The following is a 15729-nucleotide window of genomic DNA, read 5'->3' on the forward strand; positions in this document are numbered from 1 at the left end:
AGGAATATATGCCCATATGGCCATATGCTCAGTGTCCCCGGGCAATGAAGACTCTTAAATCACCTCCATCTCCTTTTGACATTTGTTCTGTCTTTTTCCTTTGTTTTGAGTCACTGGGCTCTCATTACACCCTGTAACTCTGATTTTCCCCACTAACCTTCTGTGTCTGGTTCTGAGCAGCCTCCCCACTCCTTTTTGATTAGCTGCTGGTGGGTAGGAAACCCAAAGCAGTGAGGTATAACGGGGAGGATCCTCCATGGGGCATTTGGCCACTTCGGTTCAAATCCCAGGGTGGCTACTGATGATCTGTGTGAACTTGGGGAGATCATTTCACTTTTCAGCTTTGATGAACTTCTTGCTCCAAAGCCTGTGATTTTTATTAGACTCGATGAAATTAGTTCAGGCTAAGCTAATGGTATAGGCCCTTTAGAGCTAGAAGGAACCATCTCTTCCTCCGTATTACAGATGAGAATTGCAATGTGATCAGGATGGTGCAGTGGATAGAGTGCCAGCCCTAGAGGCAGGAGCTCAAATATCCTCAGACCCTTACTAGCTGTGTGACTGGGCAAGCCACTTAACTCTTGTCTCAGTTTCTTCACCTGTAAAAGGAGCTGGAGAAGCAGATGGCAAAGCGGTCTCCTGTCGTTACCAAGAAAACCCCAAATGGGGTCATGAAGAGTGGACACAGCTAACCAACAAGAACAAATTAGAGTGCTTGAGTTGGGAATTCGGTCTGTGTCTTCTGACCTCCACCCTTACCACACTACACTATGCTCCCCTTCCCCACCCACAGCTCAGAGCAACAGTCCATTTCTGCTGACTAAACCAGCTGGGCCAGCGGATGCCCTCGATGCACCTGTCTTTGATCAGTTCACCCAAAAGAACAAATGGCTTTGTAAATGGTGGAATATCTGAGCACCTCTTTGCAGGGCAGTTGCTGGGTCAGCAGTGGGGGTGGGATTGGTAGAACTCTCCACTTTCCCCTGGCCCCTTCCGTGACCAGCAGCAGATAAGGTAATAGGAAATGGGTGACCATTTCTGAGGAATAGTCTGGGGTTGACTCTCTCTTTCCTCTTTCTGTCTCTCTCTCTTTGTCTCTCTTTCTCTCTTTCTCTGTCTCCGTCTCTCTCTCTCTCCTCTCTCTCCCTCTCTCTCTGTCTCTGTCTCTCTCTTTGTCTCTCTCTCTCCCCTCTCTCCCTATCTCTGTCTCTCTCTGTCTCCGTCTCTCTCTCTTTCTCTCTCTCTCTGTCTCCGTCTCTCTCTCTTTCTCTCTCTCTCTCTGTCTCTCTGTCTCGCTCTCTCTCTTTCCCTCTCTCCCTCTCTCTCTGTCTCTGTCTCTCTGTCTCTCTCTTTTCTGTCTGTCTCTCTCTCTCTTTGTCTCTTTCTCTGTCTCGTCTCTCTCTCTGTCTCCGTCTCTCTCTCTTTCTCTCTCTCTCTGTCTCTGTCTCTGTCTCTGTCTCTCTCTGTCTCCGTCTCTCTCTCTCTCTCTCTCTCTCTCTCTCTCTCTCTCTCTCTCTCTCTCTCTCTCTATATATATATATATATATATATATATATATATATATATATATATATATAAATCTGAGGTTATAGAAGAAATCTGTGCAATAGCAGCATGGTGAATATGGAAATATGTTTAGAAGAACTGTACGTGTTTAACGTACATCAGATTACTTGCTGTCTTGGGGAGAAGGGAAAAAATTTGGAACACAAGGTTTTGCAGAGATGAATGTTGAAAACTATCTTTGCATGTATTGGGAAAATTAAAATACTATTTAAAAAGGAAATCTATGAAATATTAATGTCTAAAATATTGGTCTGGTACCAAGAGTCTCCCTTCTCTCCTCCCCCCCAGTAAATAAATAAAATCTGATGTGATTTTAGGCTGAATTAATAGAATTGGAGTATAAAGGATAAGTGAGATGATTGCCTTGCTTGAATATTCTGCCTCAGCTAGGAACCTTCCGAGATAGAAAGATCACAAGTCCTAGAATCATAAGACCTGGCTCCTGGCTTCCGGGAGGAGCCCCAGTTTCCTCCTTTGTACAGTGGGGATAATCTCGATGCTGTTGACCTTGTGAGGTCATACCTCACCTTTGTCCCCCATAAAGAACTAGAGACGTGAGCTGCTAAACAAAGAAATGAGTGCTGGTGATCTGTAGGATTCAGAATCTGCAAGGAACATTGACATGTCCCTCTGGAAGGATTCACTGAGGCAGGATGGGAGGGCTGGTTTGGGGTCCGAAGCCCTGGGTTCGAATTGTGACTCTGCTCGTTACTCCCCCATAAGGAGAGTTCTCTTTCAGATACAATTTAGCCTAAATGGCTTCTGAAGTCCCTCCTAATGCTGAAACGGAGGGAGAATGTGATTCTGTGAGAGGTCTGGACTTAAGGACAAAGCTTAAATATTGCTCTGCCATTTACTTCTTTGGGAAATCACTTAACCTCTGTGGTCCTCAGTTCCTTTAGCTGCAAAACAAGAGAAGTGCATTAAGTAACTTCTAAAGTGGGCCCTGTGACAGAAAGTGTGACTGGAACTGAAACCAAACAATTTGATTAGAAGAATTGTAGGTGTTTAACCTGCATCACATTACTTGCTGTCTGGGGGAAGGGGGAAATGCAGGGCAAAGGCTTTTGCAAACAGAACATGGGCGTCTGTTGTGATTATGTCATACTCTCTGAGCCCCATCCGCGTCTGGCTCTGACATCACCCCGCAGAGGCAAGCTCTGGGTCCCTGTGGACCCCATCATCACCTGCTCCCCCAGCCCAGGGGCTTAGGGAAGACTGCTGTGCTTCCTGCTGGTTCTGTAAGGGACCCTTAGGATGATGAAAGAGTGGGGAAAGCAAAGCCTCAGTGGATCCTGGATTTAGGGCTCGGAGGGAGTTTAAAGGTCATACATCAAGGCCTTCATTTTTTGATTGAGGAAACATCCCCAGAGAAGTTAAGCAATTTGTCCAAACCTGCTTTGTACCCAAGTGCTCTGTCAGTTGACCTTTGTTTGAAAATAACCAATAAAGGACTTGTCTCTAAGACAGCCCTTCCCATTTCCCCATAACTCTCAGGAAAAGGAGAGAGAAGGAAGGGGAAGATGCTGGAGACTGATGTGATCAAAAGCGCCCGTGGCAGAAGTCAGCATCGTATATTCCAGGAAAATATCAGGCAGACAGGTGGTTGTCCATAGCAGGTGATCGATACCCCCTCCTCGAACCAGCCCCTGAAAATCAACACCTGTGGGCAAACCTCAGTATATGGGTCTGAAACAGATGGGGACGTACTGGACCAAAGCTGCCTGCAAGCCCACTCTGAAGCAAAGTGACCGAGCTTCCCCTCCCCTGGACTTATGATCCTGCTGCCCTCTCCCTGAGTCCCTGCTATTCAGAACCTGCTTCTTTTAGGACTAGAGGGCTCATTCTTGCCGCTGACGTTTTCCCACAAGGTTCTCCTTTCATCCCCGACCCTGACCAAACTCCTCTACTGACCCCTTAGATGTGGCCCAGCCAGAGCCGGGTATGGTTCCCTAATTGCCCAGTCCCTCTCCCTGCCTCAGAACAAAGGGGCACCTAAGCCATTCAGGACCGATGATGATAAAAATACAACTTCAAAGACCTGTGACTGCTGTGGGGGCTCACTCCTCCCACACGGATCACAACCGCTCTACAACTTGATAATTACTATTTTGAGAGTTGCTATAGTAAGAAAATCATCACCCTGAGACTAACCGAGTGCTGTGTCTGTATGAAACCCAGACTTCCTCAGAAGACAGAGATACAGTCGTTTGTCCCGGGCCTGCACCCACTGGGAGGCCCCGTTATGCCCTCCGCAGATACAGCCTTCCCAATCCCAAGACCTTTCCGGGTCATCCTGAGGCATGAGAAGCTTCCTTGTGAAGAATAAGAATAGTAAGCCAGTGGAATGTTCTCCTAAGTACTTGAAAGTTGTTTCATGGCACGTCTTTCCTAGAGGTTATTAAAGGAGTTTTTTCTTCCGTATTTTATAAATGGAGAAATAAAGTCCCAGAAAGAATGGGGGTTTATCCGGGATCTTATGTGCTCGATCATACTAGATCTCAGAACTAAAAGGGACCTCACACGGCAGCCGGTCCAATTTACAACTAAACAGGATTATGATGTCTCCACTCAAAGTGACAGGGAGCTCACTACCTCCCAAAGTAGCTCATTTCCACTTTGGGCCAGGTCTGATGAGGAGAAAGCTTTTCCTTATATTGAACTAGAATCTGCCTCACTGCAGCTTCCCTTCCCCCTCCCTAAGATGCCCCTGGTTCTGGCCTCTGGGACCCTTGCAGTTTCTTTCATTGCCCCTCTGCCACCGTTGAGGTCTACCTTTGGGGTACCTAAATGAAATTAGGGTTAAGGTCTAGTGGCAGGTTTGGGGTACAGATTCGGCGCAAGGGGGTCTAGTAGCGGTGCGAGTTCCCAATAAAAGCATTTATTGGCCCGGAGAGCTAGATTGATAAAAGAGGTTTATTATTGGATAAGCAAAGTTAAAGTATAGGAGAAGGTAGAGATAAGGAGGGCACTGGACAGAGGGTCCAGTGGACAGAGGGTCCTCACCATGTTTGGAATCTCTGCCAAGAGGGGTTCCCAGCGTGGCCTTTTTATAATAGGAGACTTAGCTCAAGGGGCTTTCAGGTGTAGCCCCAAAGTTGGCTCATATCCGGGTGGGGCTGGGAACAGGTCAGATCTTCTATTGGAATTCAAAGGGACCAGGATTTGTGAGTTAAAGGGCAATTTACATTATTAACTAGGAGAGGTTGGGAATCTAGAAAGGAATCTTTCCCGTCACCACGACTAAATGATTTCTTTATCCTTGTGTTCTTTAGCTCTTTACTTGATCATCTAAATGGTATGTTCTTCAGTCCCATCATCCCTCCCCCACACACATGATATCCTGATTGTGAAATGATGGAGTTGGTGGGGGGACTCCCCCGGGGGGAAGCTCCGCTCCAGGAGGTCAGAAGAAGCCCAGGTTTGGGCACCGTAGCTCCCCTCTCCTGGCCATCCCCCTTCCTCACAGGTTGGGAGCAGTTCAGAGGCATGCTTTGAGTCTGTCTTGTTTGGACTAGGTGGGGCTGAAGACCAAAAGGAAAGGAAGTTTGGTCTCCTTCCTCAGTCCAGATGGCAGGAGGTTGGATGGACTAACTAGCAGTTGGCTTTCACCCTTACCAGCCCCACCCCCCCTTCCGGCTTTGCAGTTTGCAAGGGAGGGAAAAGAAAAAGAATGGGTGGAAGTCTCTGGCTCAGGCTCTGGAGCTGTGACCCTGACCCCCTTAGGTAACCTCAGAGGGGGACTGTCCAATGAACCCAGTCCCTAAGGACAAATTGAGACGGCAGCAGCTGATAATCCCCAGGTCATAAGAAAAACTGCCCAGATCCTGCAGTCAGTCACCCCTTGGACAACCTGCCTCCTGTGAGCAGAGCCCCTTCTCTGGGGCAGAAATAAATTAGGGGGAATGGGGATAAGGTCGTAAGACTCAGCTGATGAGAGCCTTAGAAATGTTTGAGACCAATCCTCTCATTTTATAGCTAAAACAAACAAACAAACCAGACATCTTGGAAGGGGAGCCAGTGATAGGTTACAAAGCCTTTGCAAGTATTTCCTTACTGGCACTCCCAGCAAGCCCACAAGGTAGATAGAATAAGTATTATTTATCCCCAGCTGCAATTTTGGACAGTTTTGAAACAACTTCAAAGTTAACCAGCTGGGAAGTAGAAGGGCTGGATTAGAATGCAGGGCTTCTAATTCTACTGCATCAGTAATAATAGTCAAGCAATATATTCCTTTTTGCATAACCTAAGTGTTTTTCATGGATTATTTTATTTAATCTTCATTCAATAACTATGGGAAGTTAAGAGTAATTATCATTAGTATTATCATTAACCCCATTTTGTAAATAAGAAAAGTGATACTTTAATGAGATTACAAGAATAACAATAAAGAGGGCTAACATTTGTACTGTGTGCCATGCTAAGTGATTTACAATTATTACCTCACGTAATTTTCACAATGACCCTGGGACCTAAATGCTATTATTGTCATCTTTTATAAATGGAAGCCAACAGGGGTTAAGTGACGTGCCCAGGGTGACGCAGTAAGTGTCAGAGGCTGGATCGGAACCCAGGTTCTCCTGACTCCAGGCTCAACACAATCCCTGTGCCTCTTGGTGTCCTGTGAGTTGGCAAAGGGCACCGTTATACTTCTCATTCCAAGTACAGTGGGCTTTCTACCAGTCTTTCAAAATCTCACTCATCCTCCCAGGACCATTTCAGGCTATGCTTCCTCCATGAAATCCTCCCGGATAATTTCCAGCATTATCAGTGCCATCCATTCTTCAGCATCTAACTCAGTTCAATGCTGTCTGGTATAGTCGATTGTCATTCCTTAGCTGGTGTGTGTGTGTGTGTGTGTGTGTGTGTGTGTGTGTGTGTGTGTGTTTGCATGTGTGTGTATGTGTTTGCGTGTGAGTGTGTGTATGTGTTTTTGTGTGTATGTATGTGTGAGTGTGTTGTGTGTGTGTGTGTGTGTGTGTGTGTGTATGTGAGTGTGTGTTCTCTTGCCAACAAGATGGATTCAGCCAGAGGTCTCTGGTCCAAGTGGAAAGATATTGTTTTAACCTTCTGAAACCTGTAATCTGATGAAAGAACCACAGTCCCTCTTTTAAGGGAACACGATGTATGAAAGCTGGAGGAGACACAGCCCCCATGCTCAGGGAAGTTCCCAGTCTCACGGGGCAGGAGAATCCTCTGCCCCCTTGGTGATCCATCCTCCCAAGGCTGCCAAAGTGATTTTCCTTTTTTTTTTTTTTCCTTAAAAGCAACAGATTTTTATTTTTTAAAAAATAATTATAACTTTTTATTGACAGAACCCATGCCTGGATAATTTTTTTTTTTACAACATTATCCCTTGCACTCATTTCTGTTCCGACTTCCCCCCCCTTCCACCCCCTCCCTTAGATGGCAAGCAGTCCTATATATGTTAGATATGTTGCAGTATATTCTAGATACAATATATGTTTGCAGAACCGAACAGTTTTCTTGTTGCACAGGGAGAATTGGATTCAGAAGGTAAAAATAACCCGGGAAGAAAAACAAAAATGCAAGCAGTTTATATTCATTTCCCAGTGTTCTTTCTTTGGGTGTAGCTGCTTCTGTCCATCACTGATCAATTGAAACTGAGTTAGATCTTCTCTTTGTCAAAGAAATCCACTTCCATCAGAATACATCCTCAAACAGAATCATTGTTGAAGTGTATAATGATCTCCTGGTCCTGCTCATTTCACAAAATGATTTTCCTAATGCCTGGTTCTGACCTTGTTATTCATTAAGCTCAGGAACGGATACAATGGGATTTAAAAACCCTTCTTAAGTTGGCTCCATCCTATGTCCAGACTCTCCAGACTCTCCAGTCTGGCTTAAATCAGCCCTGCTGCTGCTCCTCCAACACAACACTCCCATATTCTATCTCTGCGTCTTACTACAGGCTATTCCCTAAACCAGGGGTTCTTAAATTGCTGTTGATGATTTTTTTTAAATTTTCCATAAAAAATTCATTTACATCCTGAGAAAAACCTCTGGAGAATGAATCCATATTGAAGCATACTAATTTTTTTCTTCCTCATATTTTCCCCTTTTGTTCTGATTTTTCTTTCACAATATAACATATATGAAAATATGTTTTAAATGATTGTATATGTATAACTTATCAGATTGCTTGCTATCTTGGGGAAGGGAGTGAGAAGGGAGGGAGGGAGTGAGGGAGGGAGGGAGAAAAATTTGGAACTTAAAATCTTGCAAAAATGAAGATTGAAAGTTAACTTTATTTGTAATTGGAAAAAATAAAATACAATTAAGTGGAAAAAATACATAACTAAACAAAAAGATCAATATAAATTTTCCCCATAGCTGTGCTTCATTATAATATTTTTCTCTCTAATCCTATGGGTTTTTTAAATTTTTATTTTATGCATTTAAAAACATGATTCTGAGTTAGGGGCCAAAAGCTTCATCAGCCAGCAACCTAGGGTTCTATGACAAAAAAAAAAAAAAAAAGAACCCTTGCCCTATATTAAAATGCTATCTTTCTTCATCTCTTCCTTAGAATCCTTAGTTCCCTTCAAAGTTCTTCTCAAACACTCCTGTCTACTTAAGTGCTTTTCTGTACACTCCTTGATAATAACTTTGACCTGTATTTGTTTTACAAAACACTTCAATAAACATTTATGAAGTACCTACTGTTTACCAGGCACAGTGTTCAGCTGGGGATGCAAATAAGCAAAATACTGCTTTCAAGAAGCTTAACAGGGGAAGACAGTAGACCTAATGAAGCTGAATGAAGTGGGAGAAGGTACCCAGCACCAGGACATGATGATGGTAGAGCTGGCCCCAAGCATTAGAGCTGGTGGGAGATGAAGAATTAGCTGGCCTGCTGAACCCTCTTTATTTTTTTTTTAATATTTTATTTTATTTTATTTAATAATAACTTTATATTGAAGAATCCATGCCAGGGTAATTTTTTTACAACATTATCCCTTGCACTCGTCTCTGTTCCGATTTTTCCCCTCCCTCCCTCCACACCCTCCCCTAGATGGCAAGCAGTCCTATATATGTTAGATATGTTGCAATATATCCTAGATACAATATATGTTTGCAGAACTGAACAGTTCTCTTGTTGCACAGGGAGAACTGGATTCAGAAGATAAAAATAACCCGGGAAGAAAAACAAAAATGCAGATAGTTCACATTCGTTTCCCAGTGTTCTTTCTTTGGGTGTAGCTGCTTCTGTCCATCATTTATCAATTGAAACTCAGTTAGGTCTCTTTGTCGAAGAAAGAACCCTCTTTAAATGGGAGTTTAAGGAGGAGATTTTGCTGTGTCCTCCAGCCCTCTATCAGAAGGGCAGAAGCTTCTGAGGGCACTGATGAAGTGTGAGTACCCAAATGGATGCTGTCTCTATGGTGATGAGTTCTTGGTGATGAACTTTTCCTGGAAAGGCATTGATGCTGCTGAAGTCAATCCAAGCAGTGCAGATGTCATAGAATACCAGAACTGGAAGGGACCTCCTAGATCCTGCAGTTCAAATATCCCATTTTACAGGAGAAAACAGACCCAAATTGGGAAGGTTCCAATGAGTTAGTGGCAGGGTTAGGAATTATCTGTAGATAAAGAATTTGTAGATAAAGCTATTTGTAGTCCCCCAATAAAAGGTAATCTTAAGAGAAGAGACTATTTCCTTTTTGGTTTTTGTAATCCTAGAGCCAGAATACAATAGGCACTTAATAAATGCTTTTTGATGAATTGATGGGGAGGCGGAACACACATAGGTCAATGGATAAAGTCGCAGCTGTAGGATATAGTGACATGGATTTACTTTGAAAATTAAATGATTCCCATGTGAATGGCAGCAGCAGGTGGGGATGCTGAAAGGAGTGTGAGCACAGTGTGAGACTGTCATCTCAGAAGAGGTGAATATGGAGCAGTATTCAGAAGCGGGAGAAGGAACCCTGCTTGTTAAAAGACAAGATGGGGGTAGGGAGCTGAATCTTGGATAGTCTGCTGTGTGGAAACTTGAGGATGGAGGGAATGAGACATGAGCAGGGAGACGTGGAGCTGAGAGGGAGATCAAGTATGTTGAGTAGGGAGCTAAGAGTCAGAGCTAGGGAGAACGATTAAACCATGAAAGACTTCACTACTATGATGCAAGACAATTCCAAAGTATCCATGGTGAAAGATGCTCTCCATCTCCAGGGAGAACTGACAAACTCTAATGCAAATTGAAGCAGAGTTTTTTATTTTCTTTGTTTTTCTTGTTCAGAAGATATAGGATAATGGAAGGGAATAATTTATCAAAATCTAAGTGTGGAATGAATATTTTTGTGTTAAGTTTTTGTGTAAGTTTCCTTTTGCAACATGGCTAATATGGAAATATGTTTTATATGATTTCAATGCAAAAAAAAAAGAATGATTGGAACAATAAGGGTCAAACATACTACGGCAGCTAGTGAATAGCTGCACCTGGTGTTCTGAGGTCAAAATCCACTCTCTGACACTAGCTGTATATCCCTGAGCAAGTCACTTTAATTGTTTTGCCTTAATTTCCTCATCTGTAAAATAGGATAACAATAACCCCTATCTCCCAAGGTGGTTGTAAGGATGAAAATTAATATTTGAAATCTTAAAGCACTATGTAAATGTGAGCTAATATAATTAAAATATATAACCAGTATTAGGTATTTAATAATAGTTCTTCACACAATTTGGCTCTGATTTCCTTTTGGTTCTAATTTCCTTTTCCAGATTTATTCTGTATTACTCCTTTTGCACACACTGTCTACAATCCAGCCACAATCCAGTACAGTACAGCCTTAAATGTCCTTCACACACAGCTCCCCATCTCTCTCCTTGGACATTTCGCACTGGCCAGCTCCCGTTCCTGGTGTGCACTCCCAACTCCCTTTTAACTCTTGAAATCTTTAGTTTTCTTTTCATAGCTCAGCTCAAGCACCGGCTTTGGACCTTTTTGAAAAACAAACAAAAAAAACAACTTGTATTTATTTCGTAGATACATATGTGTATAACTAATAATAGCTAATAGCAATAATAATAGCTGACATTTATCTAACATTTACTATACGCCAAATACTCTGCTAAACTCTTTACAATGGTTATTTCATTGGGTTCTCACAACAATCCCTTTTACAGATGAAGAAACTGAGGCAGAGTGACTTGCCATTTAAAACTTGATAATAAATCACCCAGCTAGTAAGTGTCCAACTCTGGATTAGAACTCAGGCCCTTCTCACTCCAAAGTACCACCACCAGCTGCCTCAGCTTGTGGTCTCTGCTGATAGAAGGGGGCTGCTTCCTGAGTACTTGTAATCAGCACCTATATTTGTTAACTGATCAATTGAACAAAAAGTATTTAAATGCCTACCATGTGCCAAACACTCCACTGGATAGGCACTGAGGGGTCTGAGAACAAGGGTTTACATTCTACTAGCTGGTGGAGAATGGGAACATAGTGTATGTAAATAAGGAAATATAAAATATAACCAAATGATCTGGGGGAAGAAGGGTCCCAGTATTTGGGCAGAGAAGGGGGCCTCAGGAATGACCCTTTAGCTAGGGGGTGCTTCTGCAGCTCAGCCTTGAAGGATGCCAGGCTATCCAAGTGTGGAAGGCAAAGCTGCCTCAGGAAGTCAGTGAGGGGACAGAATGGGAGGGGACTAAAGTTAAGGATGTTCAGGAGACACAGGACACAGGAAGAGAATGCCCTCTATAATCATTTATCAAAATCTAAGTGTGAAATGACTATGATTACTGTATTGTTGACTCTACCCCCAAGGAGGGTACAGCTTCCCTGAAGCTAGGTGGTTCCCTTAGTCTCAGTCCATCACAGTGAACCACTTCACTGGTGATATCATACTACTTGTGTTATCCCTTTTCCTCTTTTGGCCTCAGTTTCCTTATCTGTAAAATGAAAAAAGTGGGAAGAAAGGACTTTGTAAAATACTTTTAAAAAAATCAAATAAATATCAGTTGTTATTACTAGACTGGAAGGCTTCTAAGATCCCTTCCAACTCTAAAATTCTATATTCTAAAATCTCTTCTAATTCATGCATTCTTTGTTCTAAGATCCTTCTCAGTTCTGGCAACTCTTTGTTCTAAGGTGCCTTCCAGCCCCTAGATTCTAAAATAATTTTATTAAAATTAAAATCACAGTGAAATAAGCTCTCTGAAAAATAAAGATTTTTTAAAAATTTAAAAGATACTTTATATTTCTTTTTTATAGTAATGCTGTTTGAAACATGGTGCCTTGATTTCAAATACCTGCATTGCTTTAACACGCCTGTTCTATTTTCATCTCTCCCCTCGATTCTTAAAATAAAAAGCCCATTGCTATTCCATTCACGGCCATGTTTAAATCATAACTGGGAGAATACATTTTTCTCCCTCCAAGTGCTGGTTTTATCTTTAACAGACTCCACAGGCTCCCAACCCACGCCCCGTTTTCTGGAAGGAGCAATAGTCTGGGTCTGATCCTAAGGGAATGGCCGGGCACTGAAGGTCCCAGGGAGAAGCTCCCGTTGGTCCTTCCCCACATATTCCCTGTCTATCCTCCCCAACCCCCAAGAATTCACCAGCAAGCCCTTGGCATTTTTTGTCTCTCCCTGTAGTTCCTCCCTTTCCCTCTGTATCTCGTTGCAGAAAGGAGGGGGATGTGTATGGGAGGGAGAAGCAGATCTAGTAAGACCGATTTCCATCTCCACAAATGCCTGTGTTGAAAGCTCCTTCTGGCCTTGCATCTGCTCTGACTTTCTTTCTGGGAGGCTGAAAATCAGTAAGATAAAGAATTCAATGTAGCTCCCCAAGAAGTGGTCCGCTGAGGGTGAATGAATGGATGGAGATGACCCCAGCGCCTGAGCTGCTGGTCTGTGGATTTGCTCCAAGGCTCTTGCTTTGTTATCATTCCTCCTTTCCCACTTCCCAGCCCAGACTTCTCCCCATCTCCCTCCCAGGGAAGGGTCACACTTATTATCATCATTTCACAAGCAACTAAATGAGCCCCAGAGGGAAGACAGGCAGGGGCAGAGCCCAGATTAGGAGGGGGGGGGGCTCTTCTCAGGGCTGTCTCCAGACTGAGCCATCCCTCAAATGCCTCATTATTATTATCATCATTAAGGAGTTTTCCTTTTCTGGTGTCACCCTGAGCAAATCACTTCCCTTTCTGTGTGTAAAATGGGAGTTGGATTCTAAAGCCCCTTCTAAGCCTGACTTTCTACAATTTAGGGCTCTTGTGCTGAGAATTCTGTTGCTTTAGACCTCATCAAAAGAAAAATATAATAAAATAGAGAGAAAGAGGTATTGTGCTTTTTGTACAAGGAGAGAAAGGGGAAATTGAGTCCTGTAGGAGGTGGGGAAGTGAGAGGAAGAGACTAAGCATTTATGTAGCCCGTGCTATGGAGTACCTACTGTGAGCCAGACGTTGTGATAAATGCTTTATGAATAGTACCTTATTTGATCCTTACGGCAGCCTGGTGAAGTAGATGCTATTACTCCCAGTGCCACAGAGAGCCAGGAATATAAAGATTTCCATTGGGTCCCACTGGCTTCTCTGGCCTGAAATGCATGAAGATGGCACCGTGTCCCTCCCTGAGGAGGATGGGAGCTTTGAAGTCAGTTAGTTGTTTTCTTCCAACAGTGGAGACATGGCTCAATGAAGCATCCTGCTGCTCCCCAGAGTGCATCAGACTGGCTGAGTGAGAGCAACAGAAACTGGACCCACGGTTTTGGCTTCCACTGGTCCCAATTACCGAAAGCAAACTAGATTCCCCTTGGACTCATTCCCCTGGCAAGAAAACTCTGACTTCTCCATAGGATAAGCCTTCTGGAACACTGAATGTTCACCAAGCCTAGTTTTGATTTTTAGCAATTTTAGTGATCACCTAGGCTTCCCATTCAAAAGACATCTGTTGAGGGGGAGGGAATGGGGCAGAGATACAAAGTCAATAACTAAGTACTAGTTCTTGACCTTAAGTAGCTTACAGTCTAGTGGGGCATTTGTTAAATGCCTATAATTTTCCAAGCACTGTGCTAGGTACTGGGGATACAGACAAAACAGTCTCTTCCTTCAAAGAGCTTAAATTCTATTCCATTATAATGCATATGCAAGTAATTGTGAAACTACTTAGGTAAGTAAGCTCATAATTCTCCCCAATTTTCAAGAATTCCCCGTGGCCCCTCATCTCCAGAGATCTTATTCAATTAGCATTTTCTGAAAGTAACTAAATGAGAGGAAACTCCTCTCTTCCCTTCAAATTCCTCTAACTCTTGAGTGTCTTTTATTACCGGATGGGATGGAGGAGAGAAAGGGGAAAGGGGATATTGAAGCTCCTGCGCCGCCTTCCACCTCCCCCCAATCCCTCCTAGCCCCCGGCCTACTGAACCAGAGCAGGGCTCTTAGCAAGGTCTTCAAACTGGCAAAGCGCAGAGTTGAGAAGGCCACCGAGAGTGTAAGGGGGCTGGAGTTTGGAAGGGGAAGGGCTCCACAAAGGATCTGCCCTTTGCCATCTGCTCTGGGAAATCCCGCTAGGACCCCGAACAGCAGCTGGAGAGTGTACAGAGAACGTGAATTGGCCAGTGATTATAGAGCATATACGGGGTTGGGGGTGGGGGGTGGGGAAGATGCCTTGATTTTCTTCTTCCTAGAAGATAGAGGTCCATTTTTCCCCATGTTCAGCGCCTCTCCCCTAATACTCCTGCGTGTTCCCTCCTCCCCCATCCCCAGCAGGACCAGTCTATTCCCTTACTTTGGGTAGGTGGGATTGCAGCCCTCGGGGCTGGAGGGACCGTCTAGTCCCCAGCCTTTTATTTTACAAACGGAGACCCAGTGATCTGAAACGGCTTGCCCTGGGGCACACAGAGCAGAAAGAGCAGGGCTGGGATTTGAACCCAGGTTCTCCGATTCCAAATCCCGACGCCCTTTCGACTGCAACACCCGTCTCCAAGCTGGGTAGATCAGGCCTTTGCCCCAGTTACCATGGAGACAGACAGGCAGCAGCTGCAGAGGGGTGGGGGTGCAGAGAGGGAAGAAGCAGAAGCTTTCTCTCCCTTTCTTGGTCCTTAAGGTAGCAATGGTTGCTAGTGGGGACCCTCTCCCCTGCCCACTCTTTCCGGAGTCCACCCGCCAAGCTCGGACTCCTCCTGGAAGGAAGCGCTCCTTGCTTTTCTGGAAAACTAGACAATCCGTTCCCGGCTCCCTTCGAGTGGTCCAGCGGGTGCCTGAGATGCAGCCCCCAGAGACCAGCGTGGCCCCCAAGCTCTGCCCCCTTTCTCGGAGCAGACAGAGGCAGGGGCTGCGCCGGGGAGCTGACCAGCTTTGTCTAGCCTTCAGACGCTCGGCTTTCAGGCTCTGGAGCCAACCTTCCTTCCATAAAGGGCAGGCTTTATTGTCTCCTCCGAGAAAGGCTCCTCCGCTGATAGCGCTGGAGACCCTGCTTGACACGCTCCCCGCCTCTCACTGTCCCCCCCTCCCCGAGCCCCCTCCTCCTTCCCCGAGCTGAAGCAGCCTTTATGCTTCCTTCCCTCCTGTGCATTATGTCTCTCAATCAAAGGGGGGTTGGCGGGCCTGGGTCCTCTTTCTCATCAGAGCCTCGGAAAGGTCGAGCCAGCGTCTCCATTTCGTCGCCTTTGGTAAAATGAGAAATGGGGCCAGGGCTATTTTGGCAAGTTGAGTTCTCCGCTTTGGCTGTTACATAAGCAAACAGTAGGCTAGTATTAAGGCGAGAGCCAGAAAGATACCGAAGAGAAGAAGGCTGACACATAAAACATTAGAGCCCCCAAGAACGTCGCGACATAAAATACTAGAGCCTGGAAAGGCAGAACCGAAAATGGGCTGTGATGGGGACCGTAGGGAGGTTTTAGGAGAGAACTGAGAATGTCAAAAGGGATGGAACTTTTGCAGGGCAGAATTTGGGCACAGAGAAAGTAGAATTATTAGATACTTTCTCATCCCACATCTTCATTTTTTTTATAGAGGAAAAAATAAGGCTCAGAGGAAGTATCTTGCCCTAAGTCACAGAAGGACTGAGTAAAAGGGCTGATATCAGACTTTGGGCTCCCAGCTCTCCCTCTCCAATGCTCTTTCAGCTGCCTCACAGCCAACATGGAGCTTTACTTTAGCATTCAGATTTAGCAGATGAAAATTTGCAGCT

General features: G+C 44.5%; 1 long non-coding RNA gene across 1 annotated transcript in view; it reads right to left on the minus strand.

Annotated features, from left to right (window-relative positions):
* Positions 1–10044: 10044 nt before the first annotated feature.
* LOC127555667 (uncharacterized) overlaps positions 10045–15729 on the minus strand; it is a 56253-nt gene continuing 50568 nt past the window's right edge. Inside the window, exon 4 of the long non-coding RNA XR_007952256.1 lies at positions 10045–10531. This is a non-coding gene — a long non-coding RNA (uncharacterized LOC127555667). The remainder of the gene's footprint in view (positions 10532–15729) is intronic.

Source organism: Antechinus flavipes, chromosome 3 (assembly GCF_016432865.1).
Source record: "Antechinus flavipes isolate AdamAnt ecotype Samford, QLD, Australia chromosome 3, AdamAnt_v2, whole genome shotgun sequence".
Classification (NCBI taxonomy): Eukaryota; Metazoa; Chordata; class Mammalia; order Dasyuromorphia; family Dasyuridae; genus Antechinus; species Antechinus flavipes.